The sequence below is a fragment of the Pyrus communis genome, chromosome 9 (genome assembly GCF_041283825.1).
Source record: "Pyrus communis isolate YQ-2024b chromosome 9, ASM4128382v1, whole genome shotgun sequence".
NCBI classification, from domain to species: domain Eukaryota; kingdom Viridiplantae; phylum Streptophyta; class Magnoliopsida; order Rosales; family Rosaceae; genus Pyrus; species Pyrus communis.
The window spans coordinates 19,406,711-19,416,880 of record NC_142573.1 but is presented as its reverse complement, the minus strand read 5'-3'; positions in this window follow the sequence as shown (position 1 = coordinate 19,416,880).

Below are 10,170 nucleotides of genomic sequence, written 5' to 3'. Positions count from 1 at the left end.
TTGAGAACTCCGAGTCATAAACTAGTGCCTAAAACAAGGAAACAAATAGGTCAGAAACTAAAAATAAATAACAACTAATAACACACGAAAATAACTAAAAAGAAATAACAAGGGATTAGCAAAGTTGCTAATCCCCGGCAACGGCGCCAAAATTTGATGCGAAAATTAACTTAACACACAAATTAACCCTCTTTTGACAATTGTAGCATATAAATAAGTAGGGATCGTTCTTACACCGGGGATTAGGAGGGATTGCTAAACACTCTAAACTGACTCAAATAAATAAAACTTAACCTTTAAAACACTTAAACTCACTTAAAAAGACTCAAACACGTTCACAAGACTCAAAATAGGCTAAAAACACTCAAAACTGCCTTAAAAACACAATCTGGGCAGTTTTGAGCCTAAACACAAACTTGGACGAAAATTGGTTCTAACTTGACTCAAAACTCTTAAAAACACAATTTAAAACATATTTGGACCAATTAGACACTCTAAGACAATTGGGGATATGGTTTTGGACTAAAATCAAACAAACAAAACAAATATGTAAACTAGGCAGATTTTGACGAAATTGGTGGAATTAAATGGATGGTGAGATGGCTAGGAGGTTTTTCTCCACACATGGCATACTTGCATACAAAATAATCTCCAGTTGCTTATTCGATGAATTTATGAACCTCAACACCCCAAGTTAATTAGGTACGCTTAAATTAACTCTCAGATTTCCCTTAGGTCATTGAATTGAATGGAATTAGCGCATTGCAATCAAATTATTCCTTAAAAGTTTTCTATATGAAAGCGCATGATAGAAAGACAATCAAAGATCATTAGGTTCTATGGAAATCATAGGTGTTGACGAGGCATTCGTAACTATGAAAGCGCATGATACTTATGCCAAGAATTCACTTATCATAATTGTGACCAACAATCTTAACTACTCATGAATATAAGTTCCCAACGATTAGGTGAAGTTCCCTCATACCCTAGCATCATGTTTATGCATGCAAATTAAGTGTGCACTCTCAATTCATATACATAAGCAAGTTTTAGTTAAAACAGATAAGCAAATTGAATTCATCATTCATGAAATCACAACTAAAAGTAATCAAATCATCATGCAAATATAACCATGGTTTCGAAATTCCCCCCTAGCCAAAGGGGGGATTAGTTCCTCATGCTTGCACAACAAAAAGTATTGAATTTAAACATTGAAATCATAAGAAAGAATACACCTAAATGCTCAGCAATTCCAAGATGGATTCGATGCACAGATTGGCTCCTCTTCCTCCTCCTTGCTGCGGCACAAAGTGTGGGTGCTGGAATTGGTGGTTTTGGATGGTGTTTTCTTGTTTGGAGGGATGGAGGATGGTTGATTATGGTGGGGAAGGATGCGGCAGAGATGTATGGATGTGTAGGGAGGTCTATGGAGGCTTAGAATGGAGAATGGAGGTGCGGCACAAGGGTTTCCTGTCTAGCATAAGGGGTGTACGAATTTTTGGCTGAAAATATGTTTATATAGTCCTAGGGTTAATTAGATTAGGGTTACACTTAGCAGATTTATTGGATTAGGGCCCTAGGGTTTAGCACAAGTGAGTTAAATCCACTGAGGAGAGGGTTTGGCCCAATTCGTTTCATAAAAGGATTTATATAACCCAAATCCACAAGGAATGAGGCCTAATAAATCAGAATCCAAAGGAAAAAAGGTTTAGGAAATTCGTCCAAAATTGGGCCTTCTAGAAACTAGGTGTTTTGTGGCTGATTTTGGGTTTTCTAGAAGAAATAAAAGGGGGAAGGGTGTGGCACCCTTTTAGGGTCAGATAAGGCTTCTAGAAATTAGGTTTTTAGGTCCACTTGCAGCTAGGATTAAGGTGGAACAAGATTAGGTTAGGATAAGATAGGATGAGATAAGGTTTTGGATAGGGTTTCCTCTTTTGATCTACTTCCTTATCCACTTTGTGTTAAGCTTAGTTTCTTCCTCTTCTCATCATATATCTAGCCTCTTGAACTCCAAATTCGTCCATCCATGTTGGCCCATATGCAAGCTATCCACATAGTGCCCAAAACTGCTCCAAAATGCAGCAAAATGCACTTTCTTGGTACTTTAACCCTTTGGACCTACAAACACACGAAAATGAGTTATAATACGACATTAACTAGGAAATAATAGCACAAATGCACAAGAATAAGCTAGCTAAGTCGCCTAAATATGCTACTATCAAATTCCCCCACACTTATCTTTTGCTAGTCCTCGAGCAAAACGAACAATCAAAAGTAACAAAACAAACAATCTAAACCTTCCAACGTTTGCCTCACGGATTTCCAATGAAACATAACATGTCAAAGATCACCACTCACATAGATTTAAGCAATCCTTACCCTCGAACATACTTAATCATAGTCACCATTCACTAGCTCACATTTGATCAATTAACACAACATTTTGAATGTAGTAACATGCCTTAGAGAATTCCCTCAATTCCTCACCAAGGCTTCTTCTTCTCTTCTTCTTCCTTGCTTCTGCTGCGGCATGATGTGATAAAAGATAGCACTCAAATTAAACCCTCTTTTTGACAATTGTAGTATAGATATAAGTAGGGATCGTTCTAGGCCGGGGATTAGGAGGGATTGCTAATCTAATGAAAATTGACTCAAAGATGTGAAAGTAGGCTTTAAAACACTTTAAATAAACTCAAAAGACTCAGAACAAACTTTAAAGACTCAAAACAACCAAAAAGACTCAATTTAGACTCTAGGACTTAATTTGGACGAAAATACACTTGGTTTTGACTCCAAAGACTCAAAAAGACTCTTTTGGACAGATTTGGAACAAGTAAGAAAAGGGGTTTTGATTTTGGACGAATTTAAAAGAAAACAAGTAACTTAAAACTTTAAAATAGATTTCTGACGAAAATAAGAAAAACTAATGGATGATGGGATAGCCAAGGGATACTTCTCCACACATGATACATTCTAACATAAATTGATTTCCAGTTGCTTTTCCGATAAACCATGAACCTCAACACCCCAGATTAACCGTGACATCACTAATTAACCCTCAAATCTCCCTTAAGTTAGTGGATTGGATGACATCATACGACAACCCAAAGCATTCTTCAAAAGTTCCCTACATGACATCATAATAGAGATACGGTCAAAGATCATTATGTTCAATAGAAGTCATAAGTATTGACAAAGCACTTGTAACTATGAGATCATGATACTCATGCTAGGAATTTACTTAACATGATTGTGAAAACAACCTTAACTACTTGTGAATATAAGTTTGTGATGATTATGTGAAACACCCTTATATTCTAGCACCAAATTCAAGCATGCAAATTTAGTAGGCCTCCCTAATAAACATACAAGAATAAGTTATCCATCAAACGGTTAAGTAAATTGCATTCACAAGTTATAAAATCACAACTGGAATCTATCAACTCATATTATCCTATCCTAACCAACCTTATCCTTTCCTAACTCTAACATTATCCTATTCTATCCTATCCAAATCAGGTTAGGACTTAACCCTAGCTAATTAGAGGGGATTAATTACATAAATAAACACCTATTTCAGTTTCTAGAAGCCTTATCCATTTAAATGCCGCATGAACACCATTCCTTGTAGGTTTAGGAATTGCAATCCTTCTCCTACACTTATATCATATGTTCTTGTCCCTTTAGGTTTAGGAATCTGCCCTAAACACTCCTTCTAGAACACCTTATCCTCTCCCTACATGTGAGCCGCACCAAACCTTCTAGAATTCCCTAAATCCTAGCCGCACTACCTATTCGATTTCCCATTTGATTTCTGCCTTGAATTAACCCTTTTTCAATGGGATTGTGCGATCCTTTTCCTTCACTAAGTGTGCCTAATTAGCCTATATAAACAGCCCTATGCCGCACCATTCAATCATCCACTCACACATTCATTCATTCATACTTTCATCCATCAAACACCACAATCCATTCTACAACACCCTAGTGCCGCAAGCAAGGAAGCAAGGAGAGGAGGACTTGTGCAATCTGCCATCCAAGGGAGTGCCGTGCATGCCATTGGAGTGTGGAGCGTTTTTCTTGGTTCTTTCTATCCTTAGTCTTAGTTCAATGTTTAAATTTAATTATCTTTGTTTTGCGAACATGAGGAACTAACTTCTTTTTAGTTAGAGGAGAATTTGAAGCCATGATTATATGTTTTATATGAATTAATTACGTCCGGTTATTATTTCTTAAGACATGAATGTGATTTGTTGATCTAAGTTATTAAAACTGGTTTATGTATGTGGGTTGGGGGTTAACACTTAAGTTGCATGCATAAACTTGATGCTAGAGTATAGGAGGGTTTCACGTAATTGTTATTCACTTATATTCACAAGTAGTGGAGGTTGCTAGTCACAATCTCGTTAAGTAAATCCTTGGTATGAATCTCATGCGTTTCATAGTGATGAGTGCCTTGTCAACGCTTATAGTTTGCACAAAGCTTAATGACTTTTGATATGTATCTTTGTTATGCATCTCATATAAAGAACTTGAAAAAGATAATTTGGTTGTAATGCGTTTTCATTCAATTCAATGAAATAAGGAAAACTTGAGGGTTAGTTGTGCGATGCAACTAATTTGGGGCGTTGCCATTCATAGTCTAAAGGAGTAATAACTGGACATTGGTTCGTATGCATATATCATGTGTGGAGAAGGACCCTTTAACTAGCCTTCCACCCATTTACTTTACTTAAATTCGTTTTTCAAAAGTGTTTTCTACAAAGTTTTTGTTTTGAGTCTAAAATTCGTCAAAAACAATCCCCATGTTATTTAGTCTTCATATTTGAGTCAAAACTTGTTTTCCTTGAGTCTTTTGAGTCAAGTCAAGTCCTATTTTCGTCCAAAACCTTTATTGAGTCTAAAAGTGAGTCTTTTTGAGTATTGGTTGCTGTTTTAAGTGTCTAAAGTTAGTTTTGAGTCCATAGAGTCTAGTTTAGTGTTTTTGAGTCTTATTTACATAGATTAGCATCCCTAGTTAATCCCCGGTCTAGAATGATCCCTACTTACATATCTACTACAATTGTCACAAATAGGCTTTAATTTGTGTGTCAAGTTAATTTTCACATCAAACTCTTAGGGTCATATTCAACGTTTTGGACCCTTTCTTCAACTACCACAAACATGTGAGCTTATTTTCACTTATTTCATACTCTTTTTCTTTCTTTTCACAACTTTTTCTTTTCTTTTTCTTTTTCCACGAATTTTTTTTTTCTTTTTATTTTCACTCATGCCTTATTTCTTTTCGTGGCATATCAACACACACACACAAATTCCCCCACACTTGTTGGTTTGCATAATCGAAAGGATTCCCTCTAAGTCATGCTTACTATACTTCAAGAACAAGGGTATGGGTGGTCCTAATCTAGGCTAGGTAGGGATGATATGGGTAAACAAAGAACAAAGGCTAACAATGGCTCAATGGGGGTTATGACCTACAATATATAGTGCATGGGTTGGCTGTTTGGTTGATGGCTTCACTACACACTTCATCTTGATATATATTATGCAATCAATATCATGCTTTGAATGGAATGGATGCAAGTTCTAGCATTTGGAACTAAGTGATGAAATACCTTCTAATTAGCAACCAAGCAAGAATAATGAGATCATGCAACGAGTTTGAAAACAAGAATCACAGATTAATACTCTCCAAAGAATGTTGAAAGCTCAAGTCTCTCAGGGTTGTAATGTTATTCTAAGTTCCTTCCTTCAAGCATATTACAAAAACTTTTTTTTTTTTTATTTTTTATTTTTTATTTTTTTGTGGGATTAAACATGAATTCATAAACAACTATAACCAAGTATAAACCAAGAATATATCAAACTTCCATCCATGTTTATAACTCTCTTTCACAGCCATGCACATAAAAATCAAATCCTCATCATTGTGTTGGAAGGTATCCTAAGACACAAACACACAAAAACAAACACAAAACTAACTCAAACTGACTCTTTTTAGTTGTTTCAAACTGTTTTTCGGATTTTTTCAAAGTAACACATAAAAAGACTTCAAAACATGTTAAAAACACTCAAAAACAGTGGGAAACAAGTTTAGACATGTTAGGTGGTAATACCCTACGAATAAACACATCACACATAACATAAAGTAAGCAACAAAGGAAAAGTTTTAGGGACGCAAATCTGAGTTTGGAGCGATTCCCAAGTTCTTCCTTTCTTGATTGCATGGGTTGCCTGATGCGAGAATTATACGCGCATAAATTAAACCCTCTTTTTGTCAAATTGTAGTAAGTATGTAAGTAGGGATCGTTCTAGACCGGGGATTAGGAGGGATTGTTAATCACTTGGATTTGACTCAAAAACGTAAAAACACAATATGAAACACTATACTAGACTCAAAGAATGCAAAACTAAACTTTAAAACACTAAGACAAACCAAAAGACCCAAAACATCACAAATACACTCAAATCTGCCTAAAAACCACTTTCTGGGCAGATTTGAGCACAAACACAAATTTGGACGAAATTAAGAAATAAATTGATTCAAAACACTTAGAAACATAAACTAAGACTCAAAGAATGCAAAACTAAACTTTAAAACACTAAAACAAACTAAAAGACTCAAACATCACCCAAAACACTCAAAACTGCCTTAAAATCACTTTCTGGGCAGTTTTGAGCACTTTGGTGAATTTGGACGAATTTTGGGAAATAAATTGAATCAAAACACTTTAAACACAAACTAAGACAAATTCTAAGCACTAAAGAACAAGAAAGTAAAGAGGGGTTTTAAATTGACGAAAATTGAAATAACGAAACAAGTTAGTAAACTAGACAGAATGTAAAGATGAATTTGATGGAATTGAATGGATGGGAACCTAGCTAAGGGGTTCATCTCCATACATGTTATACTTACATAATAAAATGATTTCCAATTGCATTTCAATAAACCATGAATTCTCAACACCCCAAGTTAACCGTGATGCACTAATTAACCTTCAAATCTTCCTAACGTTATTGAATTGGATGATGCATGCGACAATTCAAAACATTCCTCACAAGTCCTCAACATGAATGCATAGAAGAGGTACAAGCAAGAATCATTACGCTCTATGAAAATTATAAGTGTTGACGAGGCATTCGTTACTATGGATTGCATGAAACTTATGCCAAGAATTCGTTTAACGCGATTGTTTATAAGCAACCTCCACTACTTGTGAATATAAGTTCGTAACTATTAGGTGAAACTCACTTATATTCTAGCGTCATATTCATGCATGAAAATTAAGCGTGCACTCTCAATAAACATACATAAATAAGTTATCAATCTAACAGTTAAACAAATTGAATCCACAACTTATGAAACGCAATTAGAAGTAATCAAATTAAAATGCAAGCATAAACATATATTTCGAATCACCCCCTAACCAAGGGGGGTTTAGTTCCTCATAACTTTGAAATCAAAGAAACACCTAAACATTCCAACAACTCAAACTTGAATTGTATGAACGTTTAGGCACTCTTCTCTTCCATTCCTCATACGTACAAAACAAAGAGAATTGAATTTAAACATTGAAATCAAAGAAACACCTAAACATTCCAACAACTCAAACTTGAATTGTATGAACGTTTAGGCACTCTTCTCTTCCTCGTTGTTGTAGCACAAGGTCTAAGGTGAGGTTTGGTGGTGTGAATGGTTTGGGGAGTGGTGTAAATGGAAGGATGGTGTTTGGATTGTAAGGGAAACTCACGGCACAAAGGGGGAAGTGTTGGTGGTATGTACAATGGAATGGAAGTGTTTGTGACTGAAATTGAGGTGTGAATGAGAATGAATGCAATGGATGCTTATTTATAGGTGAAATGGGGGGAACATGACAGCTAGGTTATGATGATGAATGCATGTGCAAAGTTGGTTGAATGTTTATGAGTGCATGTGGCTGAAATAGCATGTGGAATGGCTGGAAATGCAAGGAGAATGCATGTGCACGGTTTTGGGAGAGAATGGGAGTGCATGTGGCTGAAATGTTGGAGGAACAAGTGCATGTGGCTGCATTGTGGTGCAATGATGGAGGAACAATCTGAAAATGCAAGGTGAAATGAAGTGGAATGACAATGGCATGTGGAATGGCTGGAAAGTGTATGAAACTCACGGCAATGATGGTGATTTTCTGGTGGTGAATGGTAATGCAATGTGTTTGCATGTGAATTAAAGCTATGTGAATGATTAGGGTGAATGTGCATGTGCTTTGACAGCTAGGATGAATTAATTAAAGGGAGTGTATGTTTGAATGATTAAAGGGACATGTGGGGGTGGAAATGATGAATGAAATGCATGTGAATGACAGCTAGATATGTTGATGAATGCATGTGACTTGTTTGTGGTGAGTGATGGCAGATTGTGTGGGTGAGTGATTAGGTTGGAAATGCATGTGGAGTGCATGGTTGTGTTGAATTAAAGAATGGGAATGCAATCTGAAATGCATGTGAATTATGTTGGAAAGAAGGGGAAGTCACGGCACAAAGGTGAATGGGTGATGTGTGAATGTGGTTGAATGATTAAAGTGTAAATGTGGGTTAATTAATTAAGTGTATGATATGATAAGTGAATGATAAGTGTATGATATGATAAGTGGTGAATGATAAGTGATATGATATGTGGTGATGATAAGTGATATGATATGTGGTGATGATAAGTGATAAGTGGTGAATGATAAGTAATGGGTGGTGATGATAAGTAATGGGAGCATGTGGGTTAACTAATGAAGGAAATGCATGTGCAATGACAATGTGTTAGAATGGATGTGTGTTATGCATGGAATGATTGGGATTAGGAAAGGTTTAAATGTCCTAAAACTAAAGAGAACAAGGTTCCAACACTTTGGTCTTCAATTAGGTCTTCAATTTCGTCCAACACTTTGGCTCCAAGCATAAGCTATCCATCCTTAGCCCAAAAGTGCTCCAAAAGTCTCCAAAATGCATCTTTTTGCTCCTTTAGCCCTTTGGACCTACAAACACACGAAAATAGCTTAAAGTACTAAAATAACTAAAGAAACATAACGTAAATGCACGAGAACAAGCCATTTAAGTCGCATGAATATGCTCCTATCAAATACCCCCACACTTATCTTTTGCTAGTCCTCGAGCAAAACAAAACAAAAGAAACCAAAAACAAAACGACACTGAATAAGAAAAACTCAACCTAAACCTTCCAACAATCGTTTCAGGGATTTCCAATGCACATGACAAGTTAAAAATCATTATTCCCACAGATTTTAGCCATCTTTACACTTAAGTACATTCTTACTCATAGTCACCACATACTAGTTCACAATTAAGCATTTAAAACCATGAGTTGAATGCAGTAACATGCCTTAGAGAATTTCCTCAATTCCTTATTAGAATGCACTCTATTTTCACACAGATTTTCTGACTACACACCCTACACTAGTTATATGTGAGAGATTGATGTAAACATGAAACTAAACACTCACATATGTTTATAACAAGGAAAGCACTTTTCTGGAATGTATATGAATATGATCTCATGAAAGGAATGCTACTAATTAGATGCGAGAACCAGGGACACCATATGCTTACATCAATTCCAAACTCCACATTATTGAAAACATAATGATCAAGATTGAAGCATAAGGGTTGTAACGGGTTAAGGGTGATTGGCTAACAATGAAAGGTAAGGATAACAAACTTTCTTTAGGCAATAACAAGCAAAGTAATGAAATTTGACACTTAGAATCACTCGTGATTGCAGAAACTCACTTAGACACACAAGGGGAAAATTCACACAACTCTTAGGGCCATATTCAACGTTTTGGACCCTTTCTTCAACTACCACAAACATGTGAGCTTATTTTCACTTATTTCATACTCTTTTTCTTTCTTTTCACAACTTTTTCTTTTCTTTTTCTTTTTCCACGAATTTTTTTTTTTTTCTTTTTTTTTCACTCATGCCTTATTTCTTTTTTGTGGCATATCAACACACACACACAAATTCCCCCACACTTGTTGTTTTGTGATGCGAGTTTTATACTTACACAAATTAAACCCTCTTTTCGTCAATTGTAGTAAGTATGCAAGTAGGGATCGTTCTAGACCGGGGATTAGGAGGGATTGTTAATCACTTGGATTTGACTCAAAAACGTAAAAACACAA